The sequence below is a fragment of the Macaca mulatta genome, chromosome 5 (genome assembly GCF_049350105.2).
Source record: "Macaca mulatta isolate MMU2019108-1 chromosome 5, T2T-MMU8v2.0, whole genome shotgun sequence".
Taxonomy (NCBI): domain Eukaryota; kingdom Metazoa; phylum Chordata; class Mammalia; order Primates; family Cercopithecidae; genus Macaca; species Macaca mulatta.
In genome coordinates, this window is record NC_133410.1 from 48,822,044 (window position 1) to 48,837,725 (window position 15,682).

Sequence of the window (15,682 nt, forward strand, 5' to 3'; positions counted from 1 at the left end):
GTAGAAAACAGAGTAAGCTTTTATCAGCATAACCACAGTTTTATGTTCTCGAAAGTAATAATGCTGTATTTATTTAACATATATTGTTTTGATATTTTGCTTATTCTCTCTTCATTGCATATCCATTTGAATGTGGACATTTATTTGCCTTTTGTTATTCCTTAGTTTGGATGTAAGGATCATGGTAGAAATTTGCTATAGTTTCCAAGTTTATGTTCCGTATAGAGTCTTTAATATACATTTAAAGTTGATGCTGTGCTAAATTATTATTATTTTTTTAATTACTTTTGTTTTTTTTTGAGATGAAGTCTTGCTCTGTCACCCAGGCTGGAGTGCAGTGATGCAGCCTCGGCTCACTGCAACGTCCACTTCCCAGGTTCAAGCAATTCTCTGCCTCAGCCTCCTGAGTAGCTGGGATTACAGGCGCTTGCCACCACACCTGGCTAATGTGTGTGTGTGTGTGTGTGTGTGTGTGTGTGTGTTTTTAGTAGAGATGGGGTTTCACCATCTTGGCCATTCTGGTCTTGAACTCTTGACCTTGCGATCTGCCTGCCTCGGCCTCCCAAAGTGCTGGAATTACAGGCTTGAGCCACCGTAGCTGGCCTATTTTTTAAACAATAGTTGTAAGTCTATAGATGTTGGTGGTCTAGAATTTCTCAGATTTTCAAATAGGAAAATCTAGAAATTGAAATAAAAAATAGAGATTTAGAAATGTAAGTTCTCTAGGTGTACCTACTCTAAATTTATCAACAGTAGGTGAGGAAAAGGATTTCATTCAAAATGACCAAGTAAAAGCATTTGTATTCTATTCTTCTTCCTAATGTTAACTGAATATAACAAAAATAATAAAGAATAAGGAAGAAATCTTTTAACTTAAGTGAAATGAGGAGAAAACAGTAATCCCAAGCCTCAGATCATGAGAAGAGCTGCCAAACATTGTGAACATTGAAGCAAATTGAGAAGTGTGCAAATATCTACAGATTTTAAACACAGCAGAGCTCTCACATGGTAGGTAGTGAGGGGACTACAAAGTCTCAGGCAAGGCAAAGCTGCAGGGAAAGACACAGATGTACCTTTTTTTTTTTTTTTTTTTTGCAGAAAAGAGTGGCAAGAAGCAGCATAGTAGAGGAGGTAGTATATAGAGCCATCTCCTTGGTCTCAGTTGGTGGAAAGCAGCTGAAGAGTAGTAAATACTGAATCACAATGCAGACATATGAGAGCTTAACACTCTCCCCTTCTCTAATTCTGCTCCCCAACCCTACTGGCTTCATTACAGTTCTTCAGCCATGTGAAGCACAATCTTACTTCAAGCCTTTCGGTTTTAATTGTTCCTTAGCCTGGAATTTTATTCCCCTTGAAATTCTTAGGGATTGCTCCCTCATTCATTCAGGTTTCTGTTCTGGTGTGAATCCCTCAGAGAAACGTTCCTTGACCATGCAGACTGAAACAGCAACCCTAGGAACATTATATTTTCAAAGCTCACTGAATTTTTTTCATAACCATCAGACATAATTGATTTCTTTGTTTATTTTTTTCTCTCTCTCATGAGAATCTAAACTCCAAAAGGACACAGAACTTTAGCAGGCTTCTGTTCTTCCTCTACATTCTTAGCATCTAAAACATTGCCGGACACATAGTGGTTGCTTAATAAATATTTGTTGAATAAATTATTCAGCAAACAGTAGACAACACAGAGTTCCTGTGCCCAGTATAAACTGGGAGATCTATATGAGAGGCTTAAGAGACATTATCAGCCAATAGCAATAAGTGGTCTTTATTTTGAACCTGATTCATATAAAATATAAAAATCAACTATGACATTTATGAGATTTTGAACTCATCAAATATTGGATATTTGATATTAACAAAATGATGGTTACTAGTTTTAGTGACCTTTAAAATACTTTTTAACAAGTATTTTAAACCCTTCAATATACTTTAAAAAGTATTTAGTAATACCTTTTTTTAGAGTCCTTTTTTTTTGGAGATTCTTATACACATGCGCACGCGCACACACACACACTTTATAACAGATTATATAATGCCTGAATTTTGATTCAAAATAAGTTTAAATTTCTGACTGTTAAAGAATAACTTAAAAAATATATATATGTAATAGAGGATGTTGATTGTAATGCTACATTTAGATCCCATGAATACATTCCAAAGCCTGATATATTATTTTATTTAAAACTGTCAATGCTTATAATGCCATCCTTTGTAACTCTTTAAACTCAGGTTGAAATATCAACCTAAAAATAGTAAAGATTCTGACTTATGTGAGGGATTGCATACAAAAAAAATTTGAAGGCCATTTTTCTAAATTACCTTTAGATAGTTTCTGTTTCCAGGGTTATTCTCTGCTGTACCTTCCAGGAAAGATTAGTTGTACTGTTATTGATGTGAACTGAAGGTCTGTCCCAATTTGACTTTTTAATGCCTGGAGAGAAATGAATGTAGTGCTCAAAGATTGTGCAGTTGCCACTTAAAATACTCTAGAGCCATCATAGACTTTAGAGATGCATTTATGCTTCCCTAAAAACAAAAAGTAGAGTTTCCATAAGCAAAATGTCTAGTGAGTTCTCCTGTTTTCTGCTTTTTCATTCTGTAATCTAATGCAGGTTCCCTAATCACTGAAAGGAGGTGAACAGTTTTTCTTCCCCATTATATAATTTTATATTATATAATGGTGGTTCATACATAATAAATACTTTCAAATTATTAATTAGGCTTTTCTTATGTTTATCATGGTGTTCTGCGGAATCTGTAGATTCTTCTGGATTAGGTGATTTATGTGCCTAGTTTGAAATAAATTTCAATTAAATAGTGTATTCTTAAAATGACATTCTGTTGTGTATAGTTTTTTAGTTGTAAAGTAACATTTTTAATGCATTAAAATTAATTTGTAAATGAATATTTCATGGTGTACACCTGAAAGATAATAAGGGTTTTTTTTTTTTTTTGGTTGAAAATAAAAAGTGCTTATGTATGTGTGGCACTATGAGTCAGTCAGGATTTAGTTGCAGAGAATAGAATCTGTTCTAGCAGTTTACGCAGGAAAATACTTATTACATGGCATTAGTGGCTTACAAAATCATGGAGGAGAGGAAAGGGCAGACAAAACAGATTTTGGACTCATGGTTAAATTTAAAAACATCTCCCAGTGGTATACCTCAACACTGGTTTCTAAGGGAGCTGCGGCTGTCGGTGTGGATCAGGAGACTGTTGTAGGGTGGCAAACTATGGCCTTCAGGCAAAATCTGGCCTATCACCTGCTTGTCTATGTCTTACAGACTAAGAATGGTTGTTATATTTTTAAATATTTGAAAAAATCAAAGGAAAAATAATGTTTTATGACACTTAAAAATTAATAAATTCACAATGGGCACAGTGGTGGGCACCTGTAGTGTAGTCTTAGCTACTTGGGAGGCCAAGGTGGGCGGAGAATTGCTTTAGGCCAGGCATTTGAGAACATCCTGGACAACATAGCAAAATACTTTCTCAAATTAAAAATGAAAAAAATGTGAAATTCAAATGTCAGCGTTTATTTGAACACAGCAATACATGCTCACTTACCTATTATATATGGCTGCTTTCACACTACAGTGGCAGTGTTAAGTAGTTGTAACAAAAACCGCATAGCAAAATATTTTGTATCTGACCCTTAACTGAGAAAGTTCTCAACCCCTGCTCTAGAACACATAGTTCAGTGCCATTGCAAAAAGCTGCCTCTACTGCTGCTTGCTCCAGTCATACTATAACTATTATGACCAGGCAAATAGATGTGACATGCACTGCCTCCCAGCAGCCAGCAGGATAATTACTGGGTACTGGGATCTCTGTCCAACACTTCAGCTAAAAAATGTATGTATATCATGGACAGTGTGGTCTCTGCTTCACTTCTCCTTTTCAAAGCTTAGGCAAGGCCATGTGCCGTGGCTCACGCCTGTAATCCCAGCACTTTGGGAGGCCAAGGCAGGTGGATATCTTGAGCTCAAGAGTTCAAGACCAGCCTGGGCAACAGAGCAAAACTCTGTCTCTGCAAAAAATACAAAAATTAGCTGGACATGGTGATATGCACCTGTAGTACCACCTACTCAGGAGACTGAGGCAGGATGATTGCCTGAGTCTGGAAGGTTGAGGATGAAGTGAGCCATGGTCGTGTCACTGTACTCCAGTGCGAGTTACAGTGAGACACTATTTGAAAAAAAAAAAGCTGGGGCAAGTAAGTTTGATTGGCTGAACCTAAATTGCAATGAGAACCTATTTGCAAAGGAGTCTGTGTAAACCTTGCTTACTTTGTTTTATAGCCTCTGTAATATGTGAAAGCCCATTACAGGAGCAAGGTATGATGGATCTTGAGCTGCAGTCCCTACCACATTTATCATATACTGGCTGTAAGAATGTGGAACATACTCTTTGTTTATTAAAATGATTAATTTTTTTTCTTAATTCCAATTCAAAGTCATTGATTGGTTTTGCAGTAACCAATGCCAATCATGTCATAACTAAACATTGATTGCCTTCCATGTGGTAGTCATATCACATGTATTCTGACTGTCTTTTCTTACAGCATTGTAAAGCCAGTATCATACTCATCTCCATTTACTATTAAGGAAAATGTAGCTTAGGGTAGTTTGATTTACTTTTCCTGAGGTCACATACATAGTGAATGGAGGAACAGAATTTGAAATTCGTATCTGCCTGACTCCAGAACTTTTTTACTGCCAGCTATTCTTGCTAGTCTATTGCTTGTCCCTGTAATGCAGCATTTTTGTGAATCAAACCAGAATTTTTTTAATCACATATTGAGGTTGTTTAAACATTGTTTCTTAGTTTCATTGCCTTTACAGAAATTTCAATCTGTCTTTATTTCTTCTTCGGTAAAAGGAAACTAATCAATTTTGTATTCTGTTTTTGCATAATGATTCATAGTTTAATGCAAAAGGTCTCTGCGAATGTGTAATATCATGCACAAAATATATTGCTTAGACAAAAGACTGTAGACATTTTAGTATTGATAATATTATGCATTTATGTTTTATGAGGAATACATGTATAAGCTTCAAGCACAATATTCACTGGAGGGAATAAAAATTTGCTCTTAGCACCCTGACAAGGAATAGAGACATTGCTTTTAAAGTAGTAGAATATGATAAATCAGGCCAATCAGGTAAGGAATCAGGGATACACTTTCTGTGAGAATATTTTGGTGAAAAAATATTTTTACTTTACATCATTAGTCACAATATCTGAACTTTTTGAAGTAGTCTAAGTATTTTCAAGGCAAGGCCTTTGGGGAAAAAATAAAAGTATAAAATCAGTGTTTACAGAGGAAAAGAGAAGTAAAGAAGAGAAGAAAAGAAGATAAAAATATTAGCTGCTGAAGCACTAGTGTGGCCTAAGCACAGTGCTGATGTACTGACAAATTTATAACAACCAGTTAGCCAGGAAAAAAAAAAAGCCCCAATTTTTAGTGTTTGCTGATTGCTGTGGTGCAAATATTCTTACTTTGGCTAGTCCCAAGCTATTTGTAGTTTGACAGCTGGATGTCCAAAATTTCTGAAAACTTAGCCATCGGCTCTCATGAGCTGGTACAAGCTGGATCTAACACACCACTATTTAGTTTAGCTTCAGCAGAAGGTAAGAACAGTAGACGAAGGCAGAAATATTTTGCATTTACATTTTAGCGGATATGCAAGATTATGGAACCTGTCTTTTTTAAATCAAAAGTCACAATATGGAAGTATATTATTTTATTCACAGAAGAATAAGGTTAATAGTTAAGTACTCGTGATATTGGAGTTTTTTTCTAAGGTTATTATCTCATTTTCTCATTAATAAAAGAATTGCTCAGAACTCATTAAATGACATAATACATTGCTGTGTTTAATTGCTAATAGTCACAATCATAGTTTACTATAATCTGGAACTTCTGGGCTTAAACAGTCCTCTCACCTTGGCCTTCCAAAGTGCTGGGATTACAGGCACGAGCCACCATGACTACCTCAACAGTAATTTTTTATTTGTATTTGCCTTTGGCAGATTCTGCCAAGAAATTATTTCCTTAATATTATGAATATTATACTGTATTTAACATTGAGGCATTGTGTTATGATTATGGCTGATTTGAATTAAAGATAGTGGGAGCTCCTCACAGGAAAAGAAAATGTAGTTTCATGTAGGTAACATTTCCCCTGTGTGTCAGATGTATCTAGAGATACTAAGAATTCTTTGCCAAGATGCTGCTCGTGAGTCATATTTCTTGTCACCAGTCTGGTTACACCCTTGGTGGAAGATACACAAAGTAAACATGGGTTTTGTGGTTTTTTTTTTTTTTTTTAAGTTATTCGGGACAAAAATACTTGATCATTTTGTCCAAATGTTTTAAGGAAGAACAAATAGTACTATCTTTAGTAGGAACAACTAGAAAATAAAATTGCCATTGCTTTCATAAGTAAAGTTACTTCCTAAAGACAAAGAGCTTCCACTTAATAAAGGAGTACTGGATTTGGAGTTACATGTCTTGAATTCAAATTTTAGCTAATGCTAGTTGTTGGATCTTTTTGGCAAGCTGCTTAAACTCTGAGCTTCCATTTTTTAAATGTGTAAAGTAGGCATACCATTTTGTGGTAGGAAATAAATGAATAAATTTTTGTGAAAATACCTAGTGTTGTACTTGGCTATGAATCTTAAGGCTTTATTTCCTGGACAAAAACTGAAATAGAGGCAGGAAATGAGAGTTCCTTAGGGATTAACTCCAGCCTGGGCTACTAATTACTGATGCTGTCCCTTTAGACTTAAAATGATTCAAGGAAAGAATGGCTAGTGTTTTCCACTTGGAAATACTGATTACAAGCCAATGGGCAGTAACTGAGCTGCAAAAACCTGATTGGCTAGAATGGTCTTAGGATAGGCCAGTGAAATTCATTTATTTTCTTCTGTAATTGACGATCTTTTAAAAATGTGCTTTCTTTCCTAACACTCTTCTTCCCCACAGCCCTACCTCCCTGAAGCTAGATTAGGTTTCCCTGATGTACTTTACTCTTCCTGTGTTTCCCTAGTACATGCTTTGCCTTTATCATCCTTCCTAATCTTTGCTACCACCCAGCCTCTAAACTCCACGAGGTCAGATATCATGTCGATCTTAAATGAATTGTCATTTCCTGGCACATGGTGTAAATGTCACATATTCCAGGTTGTTGATATGTACCACTGTATCCCAAGCACCTACTCAGCATAATGGTTAATGTTTTATAAATTATTCATGATTCAGAATATTAAAGTGATCATTCTTTACCATAATTTTCATCATATATTCATAGGAAGACTGAGAGATTATGCCAAAGTTGTGATGACTCCAAAATACTAATAGGAAATTGCTGTCTTTTTATTAAAGGCATATCTAGGGTATTGAACACTACCAGAACCGTGTTGGTATTCCCAGCGTGACTTTTTTGTTGTTGGAGACCATGGGTAGGTTTGTCTGAAGACTAGAAGAAACTCAGATTTATTTTGCTATTAAAAGTTGTGCATTTGATTTAATATCTAATGTCTATTGAAAAACCAGTTCCCTCCCTCCCTCCCTTCCTTCTTTCCTTCCTCCCTTCTCTAAATATTCCTACAAATACGTATATTTTTCTTGTTACTTGCTGAGCAGATGAAATTTATTTTAAGGATTTGTGTGTGTGTGTGTCAGAGGGTTAAAAGGAACAAAATGGCTGTGTTGATAAATAGCTAAGAATCACTTTAGAAAAAAGTACATGTATCTGATTTAAACATGGTTCAGTCGTGCTCACATTAGCAGCACAGAGAAGATTAACATGGCTACTGCACAAGGATGACGTGCAAATTTGTGAAGCATTCCATTAAAGAAAAAAAAAAAGAAGAGGAAATAAATAAATGTGGTTCAATTGAGACTAACTTAAGAAATGAATTGGTTGGTATATAAGTATTTAATTTCAGTTGTTAATGTAAATATATTTTTATATAAAACAGTGATTTTTAGGGTTAGTTGAGCTAAATTCAGAAGTATTGCAAAGTAATTATTTTCTTTAAAGAGCTATTAATTTAATGAAGGACAGGCACAACCATTCTAAAGTAGTTAATGTTGTCTTTTGTTAACATGTGTCCTTGTAAAATATTTGCTTTCTGTCCATGTATTTTTAATTTCCAAAAGTTACATTGTAATGTATTTCATCTTATTTTTTAATTTTTTTAACCCATCACTATGTTTCTAAGATGTGTCCAACTTAAATGGATCTGAAATATATACTTTTAAATAACTATATATAGTTGTGTATCAACTTTGGTTTGCCTATTCTTTTGCTCAGTGATGGACCTCTTAAATAGCTTCCAAAAAATTCCTGCCAATGAGAGAATTTCTTCAGAATGTAGATATAGAAGAGGAATGCAAGATTCCAAGTGATGCAAAATTACCGTTTAGATCCAGTTCATTTTCTCACTAGTCATGTATGTAGTTTCTGTCCACATGTCTAAGGACACAGCATTTTCCAGCTTTCTGATTGTTGCTAATCTATTACGTGCAAAGTGGCATTTTCTTTCAATGTGCATTTCTCTGAATACTAATTAAATTTAAACACCTCTATGTTTGATGACCTTCCAGATTGCTTGTTCATATTTTTTGCCTTTTTTTTTCAGTGGGATTGCTGTGTTTTTCTTTTTCTTTCTTTCTTTTTTTTTTTTTTTTTTTGGTATTATTTGTAAATTCTATATTCTAATTCTTATCAGTTTTAGATATTTTAAATACCTTCTATTGTGTTCTCTCTTTTTTTGTTGGTTTACAGTGTTCCTTTCCAAGCCAAAATATTTAATTTTGAAGTAATTACATTCATCATTTTATTTTTATATATGATAAGTGATTTTGAATTTATCCTTTTAGAGTTCTTGATTCATAAGAATATGCACATATATGTGTATATATATATATATATATATATATATATTTGCCGGGCTTGGTGACTCACTCCTGTAATCCCAGCACTTTGGGAGGCCAAGGCGGGTGAATCACTTGAGGTCAGGAGTTCGAGACCAGCCTGGCCAACATGGTGGAACCCCATCTCTACAAAAACACACAAAAAATTAGCCAGGCATGGTGGTGCATGTCTGTAATCCCAGCTACTCAGGAGGCTGAGACAGGAGAGTTGCTTGAACCCAGGAGATGGAGGTTGCAGTGAGCCGAGATCATGGAATTGCATTCCAGCCTGGGTGACACAGTAAGACTTCATCACAAACAACAACAACAACAACAAAGAATATGTATATTCTTCTGTTAGCTTTATAGTTTACCTTTCATATTTGGATCTTTAATCCATTTTGAGCCCACCTCTGTATGTGGCTTTAGGGAGGGGTCTAGTTTAATTGTGTTCTAAAATTAGTGAGTTAGTTTCTCAGTGCCATCTACGTGATTGTTATATACCCTTTTCTGTGACAACTATCACATGTTTGGTTCTGATTAGATATATGGATCTCCCTCTGAGATTTCTCACCCCTACCTTGGTCAGTTTGTTCTTACATCATTCTGCCACTGATTTTATTACCATGGTTTGGTAGAAGATTATTTTCAAAGTCTAAAAATTATATAGTTTAATTTTCAAGTTTCATGATCATTGTTACCTGTTGTGTTTCCTAAGTACATTTAAATTATGCTTAACACTCTTAACTAGTAACCATTATGATCCTTGAGATATATGTATTATAAATTCTTGATCAGTTTCTTTAATTATAATTAAATGTCATTTCTTCAGGGTCTCTTTTTTCCCCACGTTATTTAAATGTTAGAGTTTGCTTTTCAGGAGACATCTGGATTTGAAATTAAATGAGTTGTTATCTTGTCTAAAGTCTGAGAGTATAAGTGTATGTATACTTTAAGTGTATATTAAATGGTATGAAAATTTTTAAATCAGTCAAAAATTAAAAGCAAGTGAATATTTTTTTAAAAACCTAGATCAATAGTAAGTTTCACGTTAGAAATAGGTTGCTTTTAAAAACAAGTCCAAATATTTTAAGTAATCAACATTGGTGTAGCTCTCAATATTTTTGAATGACTTAGTGTATGTTCTACTAGGAACATAAATATATGCATAAACCCAAATCAACTAAATGTCTTGGAGTGACTCAGTTTTGACCATAGAATGGCTTTGTTTTGTGTAATTTCACAAAGAAAGAAAAACTAAAAAGTAATCTATAGCTTTTTGAGTCCCAAATCTTTGCATTCTTTGTTCCCTACCTGAAAAATATTCTCAACTCAAATTGTAATTTTTAGCATGTAATTTTGAGACACCACATACATGTATATTTTATTTCAATCATTAAATAGAATGTTATGTCTGCTTCTTAGGGGTAGTTTGGTCTTTATATGAAACATTTATTTCATGTAGTTTGTATTTTCTGTTTAAGCCACTGAATTCAAAAGCCTAGGTATTAGAAATAGAATAAGTAGATTAGGAACTTAACCTCCAAATGTTAAACCTCCTAGCAAATATTTCAACTGGAGGATTTCAGTTGTAGTCTTTCCCTTTTCCCAGCTCCTTTAGGTGTTAATTGTAAAATGTAAAAGGAGACAAGTAAAATGAAAGTAACAGCTAGGTATGCTTGATCCTTCAGTAATGATATAAAAGGCATTACTTTTTTAGATTGTTCTTCAAAATAATGAGAGTTAGGTCTTATTCGGGAATGTTATAAAAATAAATAAGCCTAGGAAATAGTTCCTCACTGCCAGAGGGGTTTTGTGCCAGTTTATTCAAGGTAGTGTTTTATATTTTATTACATTGCATCCCTTCTAAGAAGATGATGAGACTTACCGAGAAAAAAATGTGGTAAACTGATTTACACTTTGCAGAATTATTCACTTTAGTTACTTATTTCCCCAGAAATTAGAGAAGCCACATATTTCAAATATTGTCACTGTTTCAGATAGATATACACAATATATTAAATAGCTAACTGATTTAAGAATAACATTTCTCTTCTGATTCTTCCCCAAAGGCATTTTTTAAAATAGGCTACATGTGATCAGCAGTGAAATGATGTAATTAAGACATGCCTATTGGTAGTAATCATTCTTACGTTTTGATATGGTGGAAGGACAGAGACATGTAGTTTTTTGCTCTCCTTTTCATCTACCCCTCCACTCTTCAACTCCTTTAGTGAGAATGTATCCCCCAGTCATGAGAATATAAATGCAGTTTTATATTTCATTTGTAGGCTAACGCAAAAATTATAAGGGAGGCCAGGCGTGGTGGCTCATGCCCATAATCCCAGCACTTTGGGAGGCTGAGGTGGGAGGATCACTCTACCCCAGAGTTTGTCACTAACCTGGGCAAGATAGTGAGACCCCAACTCTACAAAAACTGAAAAAAATGAGTACCAGCTACTCAGGAGGCTGAGGTGGGAGGATCACTTGAGCCTAGGATGTCAAGGCTTCAGTGAGCTCTGATGATCAGTGAGCTCTGATCATGCCATGCACACCATCCTGGGTGACAGAGTGACACTGTGTCTCAAAAAAAAAATTAAAAATTGTAAGGGAAACAATAATACTCTGATTAACAAAGGGTATAAATCTAATAACAAGTAATTTTTGTGTCCCTGATAGTCACATTACTGTCACCTTTTATTTTAAAGTATGTTTAAGAATTTCATAAGTTTCCTAATCTTTTTCATGTGTATATCCCTAAAAAGTGAATAAAGAGCAGATTATATATACACATAATTTAAAATAATTTGAATAGAAGAATTTGTGGAGAAGGTAAGTTAGGTGTGTCAGAGGAAGATTCTCTGCCTCATTCTATCCATCCATTTATCCATCCATTCATTAAGCATCTTCAGTGTGTCAGGTGCTCTGCCAATTACTAAAAGTTGAATATAAAGAAACAGATTACTGACCTCACATCAGATTCATCTTCAAGGAGTGGTAGTGGAGCTGTGCACTTTTTGGAGATACTCTCCACAAATCCTAACATGCTTTTATTATACCTGTGGTATGTCGAGGAATAGCCTCAAATGGGACCAAACTAGAATATTGACTGTTGACTGAGAGCCTTGATGTGGATACTCAGTGCTTGTTTTTCTAGGTGATGAGGATTATATGTGAATTTGGGATGAGCGGATATGAGATGATGGCACAGGTGTAACAGGCATTCTTACAGAGAGCAAAGAGCTGTCAAAAGGCATGACTTCAAGTCCCATTCATACTACTTACTAACAATGTTTTGAATATTGCATGAGATAATGTTTCTCATGTCCTTATATTCGAGTATAAATACTACCATACAAATGTACATAGTTTAAAACAGAAACAGATAAATAGATCTTAATAATTTTTTTTTTTTTTTTTTGAGACAGGGTCTTGCTCTGTCACCCAGGCTGGATTACAGTGGTGCAATCTCGGCTCACTGCATCCTCCACGCACCCCTTGGGCTCAAGCGATCCTTTTACCTCAACCTGGGACTTCAGACGTACATCATGCCTGGCTATTTTTTTGTATTTTGAGTGGAGATGGGATCTTGCCATGTTTCCCAGGCTGGTCTCGAATTCCTGAGCTCAAGCCATCAGCCTGCCTCACCCTCTCAAAGTGTTGGGATTACAGGCGTGAGCCACTGCACCTAGCTTAACAATCTTTTTTTTTTTTTTTTTTTTTTTTTGTGATTGTAAAGATCATATTCTAATTAGAGGCCAATTAGGCTGTTTCCTGGAAAACAAAGACATTTGAATTCAGCCCTCAAAATAAAAGGAATGTAATTTGACAAACTGAGAAAAAGATTTGGTGAAAAGAAGAGTATTTTCCTAAGATATGGCTGTCTTTCTTGCAAAGTACTTTCAGAAATAACTGTATTGCTTTATTTGTTTATCTTAATGGTATATTTGAGGTGAAGCAAGGGTAGTACTTTTTTTATTTTTTAGATTTAAGAAAATAATTCACAGGGAGATATGTTATTTGCTCTCAGATAACCACAAATGATTCTCATGTTCCCATGCAGTCTGTGAATGAAGAGAATAATACACAGATTGAAATAGAGGGATTAAAATGAAAGTACATAATGTAATATTTAGCAATTGATGTATATGTATGGTAAAAAATTACAAATCTTGAACAAGGCTATTAAATACAAATCTTGAATAAGGCTAAATTGAAAAATATCAGTTGAGTGTATACATGACAAACAATTGAAGAAGCTCAGTAAGACTTACCATCAGTCCGGGCACAGTGGATCATACCTGTAATCCCAGCACACTGGGAGGCCAGGGAGGGCGGATCACTTAAGGTCAGGAGTTCAAGACCAGCCTGGGTAACATAGAGAAACCCCATCTGTACTAAAAAGAAAAATAGAAAAAATTAGCTGGGCATGGTGGTGCATGCCTGTAACCCCAGCCACTGGAGAGGCTCAGGCAGGAGAATTGCTTGAACCCAGGAGGCAGAGGTTGCGGTGAACCAAGATCCTGCCACTGCACGCTAGCCTGAGACTCTGTCTCCAAAAATATATTTATATATGGTTCCTTATTGACAAACACTTTAATTATTTTCAGATTTTTACAATTTAATCGATGTTGCTTATGGACATTACTTTATACATCTCCTTCTACATATATGTGAGTTTCTCTAGGGTATATACCTAAGTGGAATTGCTGATTCGTGTGATCTGTATATGGTCAATTTTACTAGATAATTCCAACCAGATAATGCCCATCCATAAACACTGTTGCCTAAAATTTATAACTCATTTGTTCATATCTTTACTAATTTGATATTGTCACATTTGATTTTTGATATACAATAGTATATTGATATCCTATTGATCTTGTAACAAATCATCATGTTCTTAGTGACTTGAAATAATACAATTATTATTTATTTTTATTTCATTTGTAGACTAATGCAAAAATTATAAAGGAGGCCAGGTGTGGTGACTCATGCCCATAATCCCAGCACATTACTGGCTCATGGCCCACATTACTGGCTCATGGCCATATCACTCCCAACCTCTGCTTCCTGGTCACATCTTCTCTCTCCTGACTCCTTCTTTGTGATTATATCAGGCTTGCTCAAAGAATACAGAATAATCTCCCCATTGCAAGGCCCTTTACGTAATCACATTTGCAATGTCCTTTTGGCCACATAATGTAAGATACAGGTTCTAGAGATTAGGATGTAGTAGAGACGTCTTTAGGGGCCATTATTCTGCCTAACACAAATGTTAATTTGTTGTTATGTTAATTTGCATTTCATTTATGACTAATGAGGTTGTGTAGCTTTTCATATTCTTGTGGCCATTCATGTTTCCTTTTCTGTGAAATGCCTATTTGTCTTTTGTCCATTTTTCTATTGGGTTGTTTGCATTTCATTGACTTGAAGGCATTCTTTACACATTTTGAATGTAATGCTTTTTTGTTCATTATGGATGTTGCAAATATTTCTCTCCTAATTTCTAGCTTATGTTTACTTTTTTAAATTTTGATGTACAGAAGTTAATTTTGATGAGGTCGATTGTGTGTGTGTGTGTGTGTGTGTGTATGCGTAATTTTTGTTTTGTTTCATTTTAAGACATTTCTTCCTTAACCTGAGGTTGTATTTTCCAACATTTTCTTCTAAACATTTTTAAAGTTTTACTTTTCAAAGTAATGTCTTCAGTTGCTGTGGTGACAAGAACATAGGGAATATAAGCTGCTGAAAGTAGAGCTAGTCATGGCTGGAACAGAGAGAAATTCAAGTGGGTTGGAGTGAGTTGATAAATATTTCTTTGAATCAGTGGTCAAGTTACTACTATATAGCTGTGTCCACATTGCTTGAAGATTAAGTACAGTCATGAACTACCTATGATAGTTCATTTTCTACTGCATGCAGTAGAAAAATCTGTCATTTCAAACAAAGACCATCTGGGAGAAGCTTCAAGGGTTTGAAATTGCATGGTGTGTCCACGGAGCAGCAGATAGGTGATGTGGTATGAGCATGGAATGAGGGGAGGGTTAGGGCAGAAGATACAGCTTCAAAATTAGGGACACACCAGATTTTGAGCAGTCTTTTTATACCTTTTTATACCTTGCAAAGGTTTTGTCTCTAGCCCATTGCAGCCATTTTTGTCACTTTTAGGGAAAGTTGTACTCCGATGTGTTTGAAATTTTAGAAAAATGAATATAGCCACATTATTGGCAGAGTAAAACTGGAGTCAGCATTCCCTTAGTTCCTTATATACAGTAGACACTTAAGGAATTAAATTTCAGCAATTGCTATTGTAGTTGGGGATGCAAACACAGAGTGTGCAGTGCAGCCTTTTGATTATTAGTGGTGAATTTTCAATCTTTTAAATGGATTTGATACTTAGTAACAGACAGAAGATATTTTGAGGAAGTTTTGAAACTAAAGCATATGAGTACACTGGGAAATTCCATTTCTGGTAACACATGATATATGATGATACTGATTTTTAGATGTAGCTTACACAATGCTCTTAAAGCATTTTGTAGAGAGGAATTTTTTAAAGCATTTCAAACCATGTCAACATCATTATGTATACATAGCTTTCCAACATAACTAATTCAAAGAGCAAAATTCATTTGGATGTGTAAATTTTGATATTTTGTGAATATAAAATAACTCACAATAAAACTCCTCATCCTAATTAATCAATAGTATAATCTGTGAAGAAGCAAACATCTATTTTACCAT

General features: G+C 34.9%; 1 protein-coding gene and 1 pseudogene across 16 annotated transcripts in view; both read left to right on the forward strand.

The window, feature by feature from the left end:
* The window catches only part of WDFY3 (WD repeat and FYVE domain containing 3), a 308,235-nt gene that overhangs the window by 81,304 nt on the left and 211,249 nt on the right, over window positions 1-15,682 (forward strand). The window lies entirely within an intron of this gene.
* LOC114678541 (U6 spliceosomal RNA) lies at window positions 7,775-7,875 on the forward strand (annotated as a pseudogene).